Source organism: Globicephala melas, chromosome 11 (genome assembly GCF_963455315.2).
Source record: "Globicephala melas chromosome 11, mGloMel1.2, whole genome shotgun sequence".
Classification (NCBI taxonomy): Eukaryota; Metazoa; Chordata; class Mammalia; order Artiodactyla; family Delphinidae; genus Globicephala; species Globicephala melas.
In genome coordinates this window covers 69,832,891-69,852,326 of record NC_083324.2, presented here as the reverse complement: position 1 = coordinate 69,852,326, position 19,436 = coordinate 69,832,891, and the positions used below count along the sequence as shown (strand labels likewise).

Sequence of the window (19,436 nt, the reverse complement as noted above, 5' to 3'; positions counted from 1 at the left end):
CACAGATGAGGCTGGAACCCCACGAGGTGCTGCCTGAGTAACCCCCTAAGAAGGGGATGCAGTTTTCTAATCAGCAGGCCCAGAGAGGTGCCTTTTTGTAACCTCCCCACAGGAAGGGGGGACCATTTGTCTTATTTCCAGAGAGGAGCACGATGTGCCTGCCGTTGGCACTGTCATCGGAGCTCAGGGCCCAGATATGCCACTCTGTTTCTTTATTTTTAACTCACTGTATTTTTTATGAGGAAGTATTTAAAAATAAATTGCAGATATCCTGACATTTCACCTTTAAATAATTCAGTAGGCATCTCTAAAAAAAGAGCTTCTTGCTACATAGGAAATTAATATTATCACAGCCAATGCAATTAAAAATCATTTCTTAATAGCCTGCGTTCACTAGTCCATATTCAGATTTCCCCAGTAAATTCAGCACTTTAACTTTGAGCAGGAACCCATCTGCCTGAGACCTCTGGCTTCTCCAGATTCCCCTGCCTGGGACCTGGAGCAGAACCTGGTCCCCAGAGGAGCCCAGAAAGAAGGCAGAGAACTGGAAGGAGGAAGTGAAAGACTGGGGTTTCTGAGGAAAAGACCCCAAACCTGGGAGCCCAAGGACACCAGCATATTGCCAGACTCTTAGAGGTGAGTATCAATGGAATGGGGGCTTTGGCACTTTCCTGGGTGCCAACAGGAAACTGTTAAAAGAAAAAGACATATTACAATGTTTAAGAGTTTATTTGAACAAAAACAAATTTGAATTGGGCAGCATCCAATCTAGCAGATAAAGAAGAGCTCTGAGCTTTTCATAAAATGAAAGATTTTTATACGGGAGTGGAAACAAAGAAGTTATACTGGCAAAAAAGCAGGTTGGTTATTGCAAAGTTGCTTTCCTTTAGGGGATGGCAGGGGTCTATCAGGCAGATAGCTTAACTAGGGGTGATCAGGTGATTCCTGATGGACTGGCTTAAGATTTCATTTCTGGGAGAGCTGAAACCGTAGATTAAGTTTTGGTTTGGTGACGTGGGGCTTGGCATAAGTGACTCCATTTTGGGTCTGTTGTCTTGTTTTAACAGAGCTCATGTGAAGTCATGGCTATTCTGACTCATCCTCATCCCCTCCATTTTCTAGAGAAAGAAACAGAGGTTCAGAGAGGGGCAGTGACCTACCCAAGCCCACACAGGGAGAAACTAACCCGGGTCTTGGTTCCAAGCCTTGTTTACCCTGGACCCCTCCACTCACTGGGCTTATGTGCAGAGCCCTTCCCCGCTTCCAACAGCACCCAAGGGGCTCCCAGGCTTCCGGTTGGCCCACAAGAGAACTGAGGATCTGAAAGGGTGATGATGGAAAAACAGAGGGCAAAGTGGAGAAGGTGGCCCCCTAGAGATCAAAGGTGGGCATACAGGGCAGAGTTTTAGAGCTTGAAGGAAATGTAGGAAAAAATATATATTCACGTAATTTTATAATCTACAAGGCTTGTTCATTTGCACCGTTTATCTTAATCCTCACAACAGTGTGGAGGTAATATGCATCTCCCTACAGGTGAGGAAACAGGTCCAGATAAGGTCAGTGACCTGCTGAAAGTGGCAGGTGGCTTTATTGGCGTCCGAGACTCCTGAGTTCCATCAGGATTTTCCATTGCGGCTCCCCCTGCAGTCAGAACAGGAAGCCAGGAGGGGGTCACGGGCTGCTGCAGAATGGCACACAGACGCAGAGGCAACCCCGTCCCCATCCAATCGTATATCAGGTTGGTGGCCCCAGCCTCCTGGTGAGGAGGAAGGCTGCCCCTGGCTGCTGCTGACCAGAAAGGGGGTATCGGTGAGGATGCTTGTGCTCTGGGCCCAGGTTGGTGAGTTTCTCACCCTGATTCTTTCCTATGTCCCCTCTGCTATCCACAGAGAAGAGGAGCTGACTTCCTGTAGGTCTGCAAGTTCACCGTCTGCCCACACATTACCTGTCCCTCCAGCTGAGATCAGCTCTTTTGTCTCTGCTGTGTCACAGGCCAGTCCTCTCTAAGCTATACCTCACTCTCTCTAAAGCTCCGCGTTTGTTCTGATGCTTCATGAATAGATGATCCTACTTAGTAATCCAAGTAGCTTGGCAATGTGGCTATTTTCAGTTCTGTTTTTAAGCAATGAGGAGATTGGAGGTAGAGACCGTAAGAACGTAGACCAGGTTCACTTAGCCAGTAGGTGAGGAGGAAAGGGGTCCCTGTCACGTGGTGGCAAAAAGTTTGGCAGCACCGCCACCTGCAGTAATGTGGAAAGTGGAAAATGTACCTGATGAACTGGGTGGTATAGCTGAGATCTCCAGGCAAAGTGATGAGGGTGCTGCCCCGTTTTTCTTTGTGGCTTATTATGAAATGTGAGAGGAGAGAGAGAAACTGCAGGCAGGGCTATTAAATGTGAAGGGAGCTGGGACTTGATGGCTTCGAAAATTCTCAGCCTCTCCAGACAGTAAATGTTGCTAAAATCAAATCCAGAGCACTCTCGGGAAAATATGGTCTAAAGATGAAACCAAGGGTATGATTGTAAAATCTTTTGTGAAGACCTCAGAAAGATCAAAGGTAGTGCCTCAGACCGAAGGCCCTTAATGAGTTTAAGGGCATGTGCCTCACAGATTCTTTCAATCAAACATGAGGTCTTCTAAGAAGCTTAAAGACAGTATGGAGGTTTCTAAAAAACTAAAAATAAAACTGCCCTATGACCCAGCAATTCCACTCCTGGGTATATATCTGAAAAAAACAAAAACACTAATTCAGAAAGATACATGCACCCCAATGTTCATAGCAGCAGTATTTAGAATTGCCAAGATATGGAAGCAACCTAAGTGTCCATCAACAAATGGACAGATATATACATATATATATACACATACATACAATGGGATACTACTCAGCCATAAAAAAGAATGAATTTTACCATTTGCAACATGGATGGACTTGGAGGGCATTAGGCTAAGTGAAATAAGTCAGACAGAGAAAGACAAATACTGTATAACATCACTTATATGTGGAATCTGAAAAACACAACAAACTAGTGAATATGACAAAAAAGCAAAGTCACAGATATAGAGAACAAACTAGTGTTTACCAGAGGGAAGAGGGAAGGGAGGAGGGGCAACATAGGGGTAGGGGAGTAAGAGGTACAAATTATTCTGTACAAAATAAGCTACAAGGATATTGCCCAACATAGGGAATATAGCCAATATTTTACAATAACTATAAATGGAGTATAACCTTTAAATATTGTGAATCACTATATTGTACACCTGTAACTTATATAATATTGTTCATCAACTATACTTCAATTAAAAAAAGAAAGAAAAGCACTATTCCTCAGCAGCAGAAGCCCAAGGTACAGAAGAGGTCTTATCTTGAAGAGATTTGTGGGGGTGGCTTTTGTCTAATTGAGTGAATCCCAGTAAGATACACAGGCGACCCACACTTTTTTTTTTTTTTTTAGGAGAATAACCTTCACAGAACACTGCCAGCTTGGACTGAAAGGCACGAGGGAGCATAACATTTAAAAAGGCCTTTGTGAAGATATACAGATTGCCAACAAACACATGAAAGAATGCTCAACATCACTAATCATTAGAGAAATGCAAATCAAAATCACAATGAGGTATCACCTCACACCAGTCAGAATGGCCATCATCAAAAGATCTACAAACAATAAATGCTGGAGAGGGTGTGGAGAAAAGGGAACCCTCTTGCACTGTTGGTGCGAATGTAAATTGATACAGCCACTATGGAGAACAGTAGGGAGGTTCCTTAAAAAACTACAAATAGAACTACCATATGACCCAGCAATCCCACTACTGGGCATATACCCTGAGAAAACAATAATTCAAAAAGAGTCATGTATCAAAATGTTCATTGCAGCTCTATTTACAATAACCAGGACATGGAAGCAACTAAGTGTCCATCAGCAGATGAGTGGATAAAGCAGATGTGGCACATATATACAATGGAATATTACTCAGCCATAAAAAGAAACGGAATTGAGTTATTTGTAGTGAGGTGGAAGGACCTAGAGTCTGTCATACGAGTGAAGTAAGTCAGAAAGAGAAAAACAAATACCATATGCTAACACATATATACGGAATCTAAAAAAAAATAATGGTTATGGGGCTTCCCTGGTGGCGCAGTGGTTGAGAGTCCGCCTGCTGATGCAGGGGACACGGGTTCGTGCCCCAGTCCGGGAAGATCCCACGTGCCGCGGAGCGGCTGGGCCCGTAAGCCATGGCCGCTGAGCCTGCGCGTCCGGAGCCTGTGCTCCGCAATGGGAGAGGCCCCAACAGTGAGAGGCCCGAGTACCGCAAAAAAAAAAAAAAAAAAAAAAGATTCTCACACCCAGTGTCGGCGAGGGTGTGGGGAAGAACCTATTATCTATGTTTATAGTGGCATATAAGTTGTTCAGCATTTTTGAAGGTGAATAGGAAGGATCTATGAAGTTTAATGTGCATATTCTTTGGCTTGCCCATTCTACTTCTGGGTCTTCATCCCTGAGAAATACACACACACACACACACACACACACACACACACACAGAGAGAGAAGGACCTGGACAAAGATGTTCATCACACATTGCTTTTAGTAATTGTGAGCCCCTGTCGAGGGTTTATCTAAACTCCCTGGTGGTCTTGCTGCCTGGACACCCATGTTGTTTGGCCAGGAGGCCTGTAGGGGCCTTAAACTGACGCCAGCCCCTCCTAGAAAGCAGTCCACAGAGTCACAAACAAACCTAAGTTCCCCATCTGACTTCCCTAATAGCCCTGTGGTCAAGAGCCTCCCCTGCAGCCCTGGGCCTTCCCTTTACCAAAACCCCACTCATTTTGGTTCGGGCTCAGCCTGGGTGCCCCGAAGCACTCCATCCACAGACCCTAATAAAGGCTTGGGCCCCAAGGTCTGTGCTCTGCCTTGACCTCCCTGTGTGGCCCCTCGAGGCACCTGTGAGTGATAACTTCTCTATTTCAATTTCCCTTGTGGCCTTTTGTTGAACACTAACTCACTCTCCAGCATCCTTAACAATTGTTAATTTAACAAAGTCACAGTAGCCCCATGAGGCAGTAATAAGATAACCTGTGGTGCACCTCTTCCATTTGGTACCACGGAGCAGTTCAAAAAGAATGGGGTTCCCCTTAGATGTGAACATAGCTCCATCTCTAAACCTCGTGTTGGATTTAATGGTTGTTGCAGAATGGCATGGATAGTATAATCCCATATCTGTAAAGTAGAATCAACTCAGACTCTATATTTATTTGCTCATGCAAGCCTGTAGCTGCAGAAACTCAGAAATTGTCTGGAAAGCTACACATTCATCAAACAATGGGGGTACCTTTTGAGGGAAGGAGCTTGGTTAGTGTTGGGGAAGGAGTGGAGAAGGGAACTTTATCTGTTTACTACTGTGGTGCTTGTTTTTAAGAAAGAATCTTTATGTACATGGGGACTTCCCTGGTGGTGCAGTGGTTGAGGATCCACCTGCCAATGCAGGGGACATAGGTTCGATCCCTGGTCCAGGAAGATCCCACATGCCACGGAGCAAGTAAGCCCAGGCACCACAACTACTGAGCCTGCGCTCTAGAGTCTGTGCTCTAGAGCCTGTGAGCCACAACTACAGAGCCAGCGTGCTGCAACGACTGAAGCCCGCGCACCTAGAGCCCACGCTCTGCAACAAGAGAAGCCACTGCAATGAGAAGCCCGTGCACTGCAACGAAGAGTAGCCCCTGCTGGCTGCAACTAGAGAAAGCCCGCGCGCGGCAAAGAAGACCCAACGCAGCCAAAAAAAGAAAAAAGGGATCTCTATGTACATAATTTCATATGTCGCTGTGTAATGAAGATAATGTTTTACATGTTATATTGTGTTATATTTTAAATGGTAAAGGAGGTGGGATGGGGAAAATGGGCATTTGCAGAGGACCCAGGAGTCTGTGCTCCCGGAGGCCAGTGCAGGAGGGGTGGGTGGTGACAGCCCCAGGGCAGGACACCCCGCCGAGGTGAGAGGCTTGTCTGAAAGTCCAAGAAGAAGGTTTAAATTGAACAAAAGCACAGGAGAACCAGTGAGAACACAGTGCTCAGGAGATAGCCAGCAGAGAGGGGCTTTAGACAAACTTGAGACCAGGAAGTGTCATGGAGACTGGAGCCCTTGATGACCAGAAGAGGGGCTGGTGAAGGGCATGGTCAGTAGTGATGGGGTTCAGGGCAGGCCACCCCAAAATATGCCACTTTGGTATGATCATTTGGAATGAAAGTTACTTGGGAGACAGCTGGTGCAAGAAGAACACTCTGACTGGCCTTTGTCTCCCTGAAAGCAGGGAATTAATCTCCCATGTGAAGGTACCCTCCCTGTAGCAGGAGGATAGGAAGCACGCTTATTGCTAGAGACAGGGAGTTCAAGGCTGAGAAAGCTGTAGAAACAAACTTTGTTACTTCTTCATTATTTGCAACCTCAAGCCCAAACCCCTTTGTTTTGTCAAACCTTCACAACTAATTGTTTCTTTGCCTAAAAGGTATAAAAGCTGCCTGCTTTGGTCGCTTCTTTGAACCTCATGTCTTTGGAGTTCCCATACGTATGAAATCAAATTTGATTGTTTTCTCTTGTTGATCTGGCTTCTGTCAATTTAATTATTAGATCAGCCAAAAAGAACCTATAGGCCCTGCCCCAGGCCCTGGGGAATCTTTCCAAGTAACTTGAAGAGCCTCTGACTTGAGCCTGGCCTTGTCCCGAGTCCTCAGGTGCGTCCTGTGCTGTCCAGGTATCCTGAGTGAGAGGAGATGACAGCGGGGGCATGGGGGGCACAAGGTCCACAATCTGGGACCAGAGGGGACAGTGCCCCTCAGCAGATGGCAGCCTGAGAGAGAGAGAGAGGGAAGAGTGAGGAGTGAAAGCCTGAGCTGGTGTTAAGCTAACCATGCCAGAGTGACAGTCCCTTATTCTGCCTGTGCCAGGCTTGTCTTGGTGGCTTCACAGACAAGGAACTCACGTGCTTGTTGGAGTCAAAGTCACGGGCAATTTTGGTTTTCTAAATGACTGCTCAGGGTTCCCCATGCAAATGGTTTAAACCCTTGCAATGGTCAAGATGGAAAAATTTTATAAAAACCAAATAAAATTATCTAATTAAAGAAAAAACCCCTTCAAGTACTTGTATGTTCCTCTGTCGTAGAATATTGGAAAACTTTGATAAATATGCAATTTGAATCAATTGTGTTAGAGCTTCAGGTCTGTCCCAATTTGTGTCAAACTTCAAAACTCCTTTCAAATACTCAGTTTCCTTAAGGAAATCTTTTTCAGTTTCTAGAATCCTTTTTCCGGTCTTCCCAGTTTCTGGAATCCTTGCTGCGTTGCCCAGGTCTTATCTCCTTCCACCTGGTTGACAGCAAGAGTCACCCACCTGGACTCCCTCCCTGCAGTGTGGGCTGTACCTCCTGTACCTGGTCTCTGGAGGTCACAGAATTAATGGTGAGCTTTAGAAGGAGCATGGAGGAGTGGAAAGAGCCCTGAATCAGTCTGATCGTGTGTGTGTGTGTGTGTGTGTGTGTGTGTGTGTGTGTGTTTGTGGGTGGAGAGGTATTGAGAAGATCTGGTTCTGAGCCCACTCCTCTGTGGGGGACCAGAGCAGAGGGCCCCAGGCAGGAAGACTCCAGAAAAAAAACATCTAAGGGAAGGCCACTGGAAGTCTAGCCAGAGCTATGGACCTCACGGACTTGATGGGAGAGAAAGTGTAATATTCCTATTTTACAGACAGGGAAATTGAGTCCCCTCTGTCCCTGCAGCCTTACTAAGAGGGAGGAGCGGCAGGTGGAGCTGCCTTTCCTCAGCCCTCCTGGGACTGCTGTGGTCTCAGCTTCTCCCAGATTCCTCTTGTGTCCTGAATCTTGGGGTTGGAGGAAGAAGTTACAGGTACTCCCTAGGTCAACAGAGTGGGTATGGGGGCCATCCTGGGCTGTTTCCTCTAACAGGGCCACAGACTATGCCACTCCTGGCAGTGACCCTGAGTGCCCCATTTCCCAGGCACCTCCCAGAACCCAGTTCCCACAGAGCCACCTGCCCCCAGCTCCTCCTGGGGGAGCTGCACCTGTGAAGAGGAGATGGACCTCAGGATTGGGGACAGAGACTGATTTGGGCCATTCTCTCTCTGCAGCCTCCATTCGCAGAGATCACACTGAGCTTCCAACAAAGGCCCAGATATTCAGCAGAGTCTGCACCCATGGGGGCTCTGAGACCTTGGCTCTGCATGAAGGATGCTCACCCCATTGACACCGGTGGGGAGACCACAGCTCAGAGAAATGGTGACTCCACCTTCCAAGCGCTCACTGTCTGTGGTGGAGGGAGGACCCCTTGTCACACAGCAAAGAGCAAGTCGGAAGGACAGAGGGCCACAGGGAGTAGGGTGTGGGGAGAAGGTGATCTTGGGACCCTGCTGGGAGGAGGGAAAGGAGGGATCGGTGGGAAGCTGCGGCGCTGTACACACACACACACACACACTCACACACACACACACACACACACACACACACACACACACACACACACACACACACACACACACACACACACACACACACACACACACACGATGGCTGTCGTAGCGCGCTTTGGCCAGCAGGGGGCGGGGCAGCCCGTCCATCACGCCAAGCGCACCCCAGGCTCCCTGGCGCTCCCCTGCTCTGCTGCAGACCAGCCCTGGCTGAGCTCCCTGTCCGGCCCGGGGAGGTACCGGCGTCAGAAGGAGCTCTGAGCTCGGAGGCCTGGGCCCTGGTGATGCCACTAATTCACTGGGAAACCTTAAGAGAATCAACGAGACTCCTCGTGCCTCAGTTTCCTCACCGTGAAAGGGGATAGTGACAACCGCTTCACAAGGATTTTGTGGAAATCAGATTAGATCAGTGGTAAAATAGATAGCTAGTGGGAAGCAGCCGAATAGCACAGGGAGATCAGCTCGGTGCTTTGTGACCACCTAGAGGGGTGGGATAGGGAGGGTGGGAGGGAGATGCAAGAGGGAGGGGATATGGGGATATATGTATATGTATAACTGATTCACTTTGTTATAAAGCAGAAACTACTAACACACCATTGTAAAGCAATTATACTCCAATAAAGATGTTTAAAAAAACAAAAAACAAAACAGAACAAAAAGAAAAACAAAAAACACTGATGCCTGGTTCCCACCCCACTGGGATCATTTCATTGGTCTGGGTCTGGTGTGGGCATTGGCATCTTCTCACACCACCCAGGTGATTCTAAGGTGAAGATAAGTTTGGGAATTCCAGAGTTAGATACTCAGGTGACCAGGCTTTGGAAACTCTAAGTTGAAAGTTTGTTTGTAACTCTTTCTCCTAAGGTTCCTTTTTTCACTACCTTATTTTCATAAAATTCAAATTCCATCTTCTCTCTCTTTTTATCTTCATAGCTCCTGCATAACCTCTCGAAATGGAAAATGTAGATTTTCCTAACAATCTGAACTCAAATTACTCAACTATGCACTCCTACCACCTATGAGGTAAATAAACCTGTGATGTAAAGACACATGAAATCACTAGTTAGCCTGAGCTGAGGGCTTGTTTCCTAGGCTCCTGGGTGGTGTGGGCAGTGCAGGGCCAGATAGTTGTGAAATACCAGTTCTCTTCCCAGGAAGGTGAGTATAAGAACAAAAACCGGGGTAAAGAAGTGGTTCCAGGTCATTGTTCCAGGTTAGTCACCAGCTCCAGGCCCCAGGAAATGGCTCAGAACTCTCCATATTTTATCTCGGACAACCCTGCTGCTGAGGAAGATGACAGACTCCAGTGGGAAGGAGAGACTTCAAGGAATGAAAAGGGACCTGGGCCAGGAAGAGGGTCTGATGGAGGAGAAGGCATGGAACAGGGAGTGAATGAACTTCACATCCTGAATTCCCCCCTCCTTCCCCTGCTCAAAAATAAACAAATGAGGGGCTTCCCTGGTGGCGCAGTGGTTGGGAGTCCGCCTGCCGAGGCAGGGGACACGGGTTCGTGCCCCGGTCTGGGAAGATCCCACATGCTGCGGAGTGGCTGGGCCCGTGAGCCATGGCCGCTGAGCCAGCGCGTCCAGAACCTGTGCGGCGCAACGGGAGAGGCCACAACAGTGAGAGGCCCACGTACCGCAAAAAAACAAACAAACAAAAAAAACAAAAAAAACCAAAAACAAATGAGACCTAATGAAACATAAAAGCTTTTGCAAAGCAAAGATAACTACAAACAAGACAAAAAGACAACCCTCAGAATGTGAGAAAATATTTGCAAATGAAACAACAGACAAAGGATTATTTCCAAAATATACAAACAGCCCATGGAGCTCAATATCAAAAGAACAAACAGTCCAGTTAAAAAATGGGCAGAAGACCTAAATAGACATTTCACCAAGGAAGACATACAGATGGCCAAAAGGCACATGAAAAGATGCTCAACATCACTAATTATTAGAGAAATGCAAATCAAAACTACAATGAGGTATCACCTCATGCTGGTCAGAATGGCCATTATCAAAATATCTACAAAAATGAAGGCTGGAAAGGGTGTGGCGAAGAAGGAACCCTCCTGCACTGTTGGTGGGAATGTAAATTGATACAGCCACTATGGAGAACAGTATGGAGGTTCCTTAAAAAACTAAATATAGAACTACCATAGGACCCAGCAATCTCACTACTGGGCATATACCCTGAGAAAACCATAATTCAAAAAGAGACATGTACCACAATGTTCATTGCAGCACTATTTACCAGTCAGGACATGGAACCAACCTAAATGTCCATTGACAGATGAATGGATAAAGAAGATGTGGCACATATATACAATGGAATATTACTCAGCCATAAAAAGAAACGAAATTGGGTCATTTGTAGAGACGTGGATGAATCTAGAGACTGTCATACAGAGTGAAGTAAGTCAGAAAGAGAAAAACAAATATCGTATATTAACGCGTATATGTGGAACCTAGAAAGATGGTACAGATGAACCAGTTTGCAGGGCAGAAACTGAGACACAGATGTAGAGAACAAACGTATGGACATCAAGGGGGGAAAGCAGCGGGGGGTGGGGGTGTGATGAATTGGGAGATTGGGATTGACACGTATACACTAATATGTATAAAATGGATAACTAATAAGAACCTGCTGTATAGAAAAATAAAATAAAATTCATGAGCAGTCAAAAAAAAAAAAAAAAGGCACTAATACTAATCCCATTCCATTTACCCTACCACTCATCCATCCATTTGTCCAACCACCCAATGTGCCTTCTTACAGATCCTTTGGGTACCCCTGCCTCAGGTGAGAATCCTACCCAGAACTTTGCTCAGATTCCCACCCTTCCTCCTATCACCACCAAGTACTGAAGCAAACTCCATCCCAGCCCCAGGACTGTGACCCCACGTCAGCTACCAGCGTCTCCTCTCCTGGCCTCAAAGTCACCCCCCCAACAAATGTGACAGATGTCACCAGGTATGGTTTCCAGGTCTCTGGGCCCCTGGTTTGGACACCAAGCCCTTTGATTCCCAGTCCATGTGCTGAGAGTGAGGGATGGGAAGGGTGCAGCAAGGCAGGGGTGGACTTGCGTCACCTCAGTTGGGTGGACCTTCCCAGGGGAGGAAGGAGGTCGGGCTCTAGTGAGGAGGCGATGGTGAGGCTGTCACTCTCCCCATGGTTCCCCTCTGTTTTGCTTCTTGCACACCAGAGGAGTAAGAGAGGAAAATGGCATCTTTGCTGAATTCCAGGGGCTCAGCCAACCCCTGATGGTGTAGTGGAAAAAGAGATCCTGGATTCTAATGTCAGTCAGACCGAGTGAAAGTGTAACTCTGGGCCAGTCAGGAGCCCTCTCTGGCTTCAGTTTCCTTGTTTCTGCAGTAGGGTGGGGTGGAGCTCGAAAAACCAGAGCTGGAAGTGACAATCTAGCCAAACAGCTCTGAGCAGCTGCTACATGTTAAGATTTCCTGGACTGTTAGCTTTGGCTTTTTTTTTTTTCAATACTGATGCATGTGACCTACTGCAGACCAACAGAATTAGAATTTCTGGAGGTGGGGCTGGTCTTAGTATTTTTTCTGAGATCTTCAGGAGACATTTTTAATGTGCAGGCAAAGCTAAGAATCACTACCTTTGCATGCACACCCCTCCATACAGCTTATTATTAAATGTTGATTTATGTTAGAACATATTTATCATTAAATATTGAATGAACAGAGAAAGAAATATTCTTCCATAGTCCCACTAATCTATCATGTCTTTTTTTCTCCGTCTTCTAGTTTTTATTCATGCTTATACATATTTTAACATAGTAATAATTCTAATTATACACATTTTCATTATTTTTCTGTGCTAAAACCGTTCTCCAATGTTGCTACCTAGTCTTTGTAATTAGAATTTCAGCATACTTTTTTATCAATAGAAAGCCATATATAATCATTTGCCTTAGACATTAGATTATTTTAGACATTGAGATTATTTTCATTTTTTGTAGCACTGAGATGAACATATATTTGCAGATGTCTTTTTCTTTTTTCTTTTAAAAAATATTTATTTATTTATTTTGGCTGCACCGTGTCTTCGTTGCGACATGTGGGATCTTTAGTTGCAGCACGTGGGATCTTTAGTTGCGGTATGAGGACTTCTCAGCTGCAGCATGCAAACTCTTTGTTGCGGCAAGCATGCAGGATCTAGTTCCCTGACCAGGGATCGAATCTGGGTCCCCTGCATTGGGAGCTCGGAGTCTTACCCACTGGACCACCAGGGAAGTCCCCTCTTTTTCTTCTTTTAAATTGTTTATTCAAAAGAAATTGCCTTAAGAGAATTTGAACATTTATATTGTTCTGTATACATATTGCCAAATGGTTTTCCAAAGATTGGAAACAATTTGCAGTGGGATCCCTAACGCATAAGGGAAGCAGCATCACTGCAGGCTTGTCTACAGGGATTTGGTATTTAAAAAATATACCTGTCAAAATAGATGTGAGCTGGGACCTGCTTTAATCTCTCTATTACTGTGGACTCTGAGCTCCATAGCGTAGAGGCAGCACCCTTTCCTCCTTATGTTGTGACTAAGTGCCTGCTACCTAGAAGGTGCTCATTAAATCTTGAAAATAAATGATCTAGTGAGAGTCAATGTTTTTCTTTTTTCACTAATTTTCCAGCATGTAAATTGAGAGCGCAAACCTTCGCCCACATTCCTACTAAAGGCTGCACTCCTTCATCTATTTATCTGTTAATTAACAGGAACCATTCTATGAGTCATATTCCAGTCAGGGAAGCAGAAGCCACTGAGCTGTTTGAAAAAGAGAGAATTTAGTGGAGGGAGCCGTTTGTCCAGGTGATGGAAGAGCTGAGACACCAATAAGGGGATGGAGGGTGTGGTGCCCCTGAGGAAGCCACTGTCTCCCTGTCTTAGGAGGGTTCTGCTGAGGCAGGCCATGGGGAAATTCTTGTGCAAATGGTTTAGGAAGTGATCTCAGGTAAAGCCATTCGGGAAGTGGGACTGGGGAGGGAAGGAAACCTAGCAAACGGTGTCATAACCAAGGCGAGTCACACAGGAAGAACCTTTGTTCAGTCCTGCAGGGGGTTCTGGGGACCACGGGAGTTGTCTGTATGTGGGGGGCTGGGGAGCTGGAGTGTTTGTACTCCCAGAACTCAGTGAGGGGCCATCCCAGAGGCACAGGAATTCCCAGGCACTGTGGCTGGGGTAGAGGTGGGATGGGGTGGGATGGAGTGCGGGTGTCTGGCCACCTGTGTGCAGCCTCAGAAAGGGATGAAGTTCTGGCCCTCGAGAGTGGACACGTTCTAGGAGCTCCGTGCAAGAAAATGTTCAAGGGCTGGGAGGGGATAAGGCAGGGCACCGGCAAGAGAGACTTGGAGAGGATGGAGTTAGCGGGGCTGGGACCTTCAGGCAGCAGGGCTGGAACAGGGCACAGGCTGGCAACGCAGAGGGCACAGCTGCAAGCTTGAGGGTCCAGAGAGGCGCTGCCTTCCAGGCCGTGCCCCAGTCCCCAGCCAGCACTGCCAGCGGCTGAACTTGGCTGGGCTGCCTCAGACATCTAGTTCCCGGAGATGCAAGGCAATGCCGCAGGCTGGGGGTGGATTTTAGCGCAAAAGGACCTTTGCTGCTTTCTATCGCCATTCTGTCATTTCTCCCTTTGCTGGTTTGCACATTCAGTTTTAAGTTTTGCATAGGCAAATGTGTTGATTTTTGAATTATTTTGTGTTGATATTTTGAATTGCTTTTATTCCTTAATTGTGCTTGATTCTATTTCCTGGTTACTTCTCTATTTTTTCCACTTATTTTAATCTTAATCCATGGAGGGGGGGTGTTACTTTACTTTATGGTACAAATTACAGAACAAATACCTTTTTCTTCATCTTGTTATCCAGATACCACAAGACTATTTACTAGACAATTCTTGCTTACTTACTGGGCTACCAATTTCCTTAGATGCTAAATTCTTAGATACCCTTAGATCTATATCTGGACTTCTATTTGTTGCCCTGCTGCCGATTTCTCTTTTGGACCCTGTGTCTCTATAGATTAATTGTGCTCGAACCTATTTCCACATCTGCTGAGTCTAGATAGGCCAAGTTTCCTCACTCATTTGCATCTCTTTCTTATGGTATCTGCTGACGTTTACCCAGGACTTTTAGAATCATGTTGCTAAAGTCTATAAAAATTCATGATGGGATTTTTCTCAGTTTATAGATGAGGAAACTGAGGCCAAAGAGGTGAGGTGACTCTCCCAGGAAGTAGGTCCTGATGCTGAGAATGGAAACCAGGTTTCCTTGCTCTGGGAGCCCTCGCTCTCTCTGCTGCATCACAGCAGGAAGGAGCCTCGTCAGCCTGCCCTTTCTCCCTGATGCCTCTCTGGACATGGACCCTATGCTCTCTACTAAGTATATTTCTCATCAGTAGTTTTAAGCAATGGAACAAGCTAAATGCACAGGACAATCCCAGTTAGTATGGGGAAAGGAAGGATGAGAGCAGATGAACTAAGGGGCGTGAAGGACTTTTGCACACGCTCAAGTGTGCAACAGCATGCGTGCCAACAGCAGCACTGAATCTCCTCTCTTCCCCAGGGCCCCTGGGACCAGCACTGTCATTCCTGTGGCACGTGGACTCCTGAGTAAGAGCCTGGTCTTCATTGCTCTGTTTGCTGTCATGCAGAGGTCATTTGCATCCTAGGCGCTGGAACCCACGAGAATGAACTCTGAACTCCATCCACGTCCTTCTGGCAGTTGTGTCCAAAGAGGAGTGTGAGGGGCAGCGGATGGGGTAGGCGGTCAATGACATGAATTGAAGCTGTAGCACAGGTACTTTCTAAGGCTCAGGATCCCACCTTCTTGGCCCCGCTAACTCCCCTCACTTCACTGATAACCTTGGGTGTGTGCTTTGCCCCCTCACAAAAGAAGCTACTGCCCCAAACGTGCCATTCCACCAGCAGCTCAGGGTGTGCATTAAATACACTGTCCAGTGCTTTTCACTGTCAATGTCTTATGGGGGTCGTGAGGCACAGGGGGCACAGCTGCTCACTCTGCCCTGGTCCTTGCCCTGGACCACAACATTTTGGCCTGAATTGGACAGAATTCCCACTAGAGAGCATCCTGTTCGCCCGACTGCCAGGGCCGTCGTCTCCTCTACAATCAGATGTTTACGTTTCTCCCCTTAATTTATGGCCCTTTCCAACACTCCCAGAAAAGACTGTTGAAAACCACGGAACGAAGAGAAGATGAGATCCACGGTGAGGATTCCACATTTGGGAGGATGAGCTGGGATCCAGGGCACAGGACGGAAAGGAGGATATCATCATTTGACTACTGCGTGCGTTTATTGTGTGCATCATCAGGGATGCACTTTGCCACTGGATCCTCAGAACAGCCCCATGAAGGCAGAGAAGTACGTGGCTGGAAGGAGACCACGTGAGAAGTAAATCTCCTCTTACTGGCAGGAACAAAAACTAGAGCTCCTTTACTGAAGACCACGCACCTAAAAGCCATGTAGAATGGAATAACCGGGAGCCTGCTCTATCTAAATGCTTCTTCCTTGTACCACACGAGGGGCAGGGATGGTGGGTGACCGGCTCTCACCAGTTAGGCTCCTGGAGGCTGTCCCCCATGTGCACTTTCCCCCTCCTCTCTCTCTGTTCCTTTAACTCCCCTTTCACTCCCAAGCTCTTCCATAAAATAGGCATCCAGGGCCACCAACAGATTTAAATCACTAGTTTCTGATTTTCTACTTCTTCTGACTCTAAAGGGGAAGGGGTCTCATTAGTGGGGAAGAGATGATAGGTCCTTCCATTCCCATTCAGGAATGGCCAAGGCCAATGTCATCCTAAATTCCCCAAGAGAAAACACACTCTATCACCCACAATCCACCTCGTGTTAGGAAAACACATCCTTACCATCAGGTTGCCCTTCCCCTACTCCCGTGAGCTAAGGTACAGTCTTCCCCTCCCTGGCCCCACTGCCGTCATATGAGGACTTCCTCACCAACCTGGGGCCTGAACCCTCCAAGAGGATGGCACTGACCCCATACAGATTATCTCTGATCATCCAGCTGAGTCCATTAGAAGGTGATGAAGGGAATTCATGTCATCCTGGTGCCGTGGTGAGAGTCTTCTGAGAGGCACTGGATCCAGAAGCTGTTCTGCTCAGCACATCTATTGATATTTTCCTGGCCAAGAGAACCCAGCCACACGGAGGCTGTAAGTGCATGGCATGCAGTGTTTGCTTTCTCAGGTGGCTTGTTTGGGACCTGCATTTCAGCAGTTTCAATGTTTCCTCTGTTTGTGAAGTTGACAAAAAAGGCTAGGGCAAGGGAGGAACCACCGTTAAATGCTCTCTAGGAGAGGCAGCGCACTTTAGGGCAGTCTCTTTCAAACTGTAGTCCTTAGGCCACCCGCATCAGATACTCCTGGAGCATTTGTTTAAAATGCAGATGCCTGGGGTCCCCCCCCGCCAGACACCCACTGAATCATAGCACGGGCTGTCTCTTGGTGGTTCTCAAGCTTGTTTGGGAGATAGGGTTCTAAGGAGTCATCGTGCTCCTTTCCAAACACCACGACACATTTATATATTCATCCTGAGTTAACCAACTGCATGATTTGTGTGCTTGTGTGATTAATTTAATTATAGATGAAATAATACTTCAGTTCAATATATTAAACTCGCCTGAGGAATTACACACACTAAACTGGAAGGCAAATGGTTGTACTGGACGCTCTCCCACTTGCACCATCAGGCCCACTCTCCATCCTTTTCCTCCCTCGTCTGTTCCTGGGAACTGACCAGGCTCCCTTTCCCACCAGCTTCTGGCTGGGTTTGGCCAGTAGGCAGCAAGAAAGAAGGGCAGGGGATGGAAAGAGAATGAGGTCAGAGTTTTTATCCTCTGGGTTCCTTCTCTGTGGAGAGGCACGAGGGGCCCTCAAGGCCCCTTCAAGCCTTGCATCAAACAGCTGTTATCTTCAAGTTTGGGCAACTGCTCCAGTCCCTTGATTTTAGGCCACGGCAAGTAGTCACTCACTACTGCTCCAGCCCCAGGGTACTGCAGCCTCCCTTAGTGGTTTCCCCGAATTCTACCCACACTTTCATTAAACACTTCTCAGTCACCTGTTTCAGCGAGCCACCTCTTTCTTGCTGGGACCTTGACCTACACAACAGTGTTATGTGGTTAATTACACAGGCCTGGAATTAAACAGGACCCAGGTTTGAATCTCAGCTCTGTCACGTCCTTGATGAATGTCTGATCTTGAGTAACTCAGTTAATCTTGCTAGGCCTCAGCCTGAAGATATTCCTCACTGCCTCAAAGGGCATAATAACCAGGGCTTCCCTGGTGGCGTGGTGGTTGAGAGTCTGCCTGCCGATGCAGGGGACATGGGTTCGTGCCCCGGTCCGGGAAGATCCCACATGCCGTGGAGCGGCTGGGCCCGTGAGCCATGGCCGCTGAGCCTGCATGTCCGGAGCCTGTGCTCCGCAACGGGAGAGGCCACGACAGTGAGAGGCCCGCGTACCACAAAAAAAAAAAAGGGCATAATAACCAATAAGAGTCATGATTCTTGATGCTACCAACTGAATCCAATCCTGGCTAGCAAAGGAGTTTAGAAAGATATTGGTAGCTCACAGAGTCGATGAGAAGGCTGAAGGACCCGTTTTAGAAAATGGCAGAAACCAAGTTATAACTTGAGACAGTCCAGTGGTGTTGCCGTTGTCACTGCCCCTGTACACTTGAAGCCACCAAGTACTTGCCACCATACTATTCCTGGACTCTCAGTGCTTCAAGTGCCTCTAAGTCACTTACAACTGGCCCTGCATCTTGTATCGCACCCCTAGGATCCAGAATCCTGGGCAGAATCATGCATTTGCCCATACTTAGGTCAAGTCACATGTCTGTACCATAGGTGCCAGGGAGAAGGGGCAGAAGAAGTATCTGCCTCCATGCTCAAGGGAAGGGGGCCTCGTGAGACCCAAACACTGGGGCATATCCCGCAAACGGGAAAGCTATTGGGTGCTGGAGAGCCAAAAGATGACAAGTATTCATTACACAATCCCAAAGCTGACAGAATTAAACGAGATAACCTGCGTAAAGCACCTGGCACACAGTAGCACTTCAATCCATGGAGGTCACTCCTAGTGCTGTTATAATTGTGGTCTCCAAGCTCATGCCTAGACTAGGAGCTCAGGGAAGCACATACCTCAGACATAGGGAGAGCACCTGAGGAATGCTTTGGGGCCCACCTGACTCATACACAGCCTTTACAGGTATCCTCTGTTTGAACCACTTGCTTCAGAATCACCTGGGCTGCTTGTTAAAGTGCAGGCTCCTGGGCCCTCTCCAGACTTACCAAATCAGTATGTCTGGGGTGGAGCCCAGGCACGTGTATGTTTGCTAAGCTCCCCGAGTGATTCAGCCACATGCCCATCCTTGAGAACTGTGGTGTGGCATAACGTGAAAGATGGTGGGTCATCAGGAAGGCTTGACTCGGGCCTCAAAAGGCAAGTCACATCTGGATGCACAGTGTCAGGCAGGCAGGGATAATGGTGGGAGGGGTTGTGGAATGTAGCGGTCAGTGGTCAATGATGAGAATGTCTTGGTGGCCTGAGGAAGTGAGTGGAGCAGAGGTGGGACATCAGATGGGTGGGTCTAGACTTGCTCCGGTGGAGAATGGGGAGCTACTGAGTGTTGCCCAATTGGGCTGCGACAAAATGAAAGCAGGAAGGAAGATGTCACAAGGGCAGTGATCTCTCTTTTCTCCTTCTTCTTCTGCATTTTCCTGAGCTGCCCCCTCTCATCACATTTTCCTCAGGGTTTCTCAACTGCAAACTGACAACCAAGCCTCTCAGGGAAGATGCAAAACACCCAAGTGGGGCAACATCCTCCAGTAAATGGAAAAGGCACTGAAGCGACTGGCACACAGTGGGTCCAGGGAGCAGGATGGAGTGAGGGGAAGGGCTCTGGGG

General features: G+C 47.3%; 1 protein-coding gene across 3 annotated transcripts in view; it reads right to left on the bottom strand.

Moving 5' to 3' along the window:
- LOC115860714 (adenylate cyclase type 10-like) overlaps positions 1-19,436 on the bottom strand; it is a 119,852-nt gene that overhangs the window by 4,997 nt on the left and 95,419 nt on the right. Inside the window, exon 38 of one of the 3 annotated variants that reach the window (XR_009565938.1) lies at positions 6,269-6,847. The exons of the other annotated variants lie outside the window; for them this stretch is intronic. The gene's annotated coding sequence lies outside the window, so the exon portion shown is untranslated. Of the gene's footprint in view, positions 1-6,268; positions 6,848-19,436 lie in introns of those variants that run through there. 3 annotated transcript variants of the gene reach the window in all.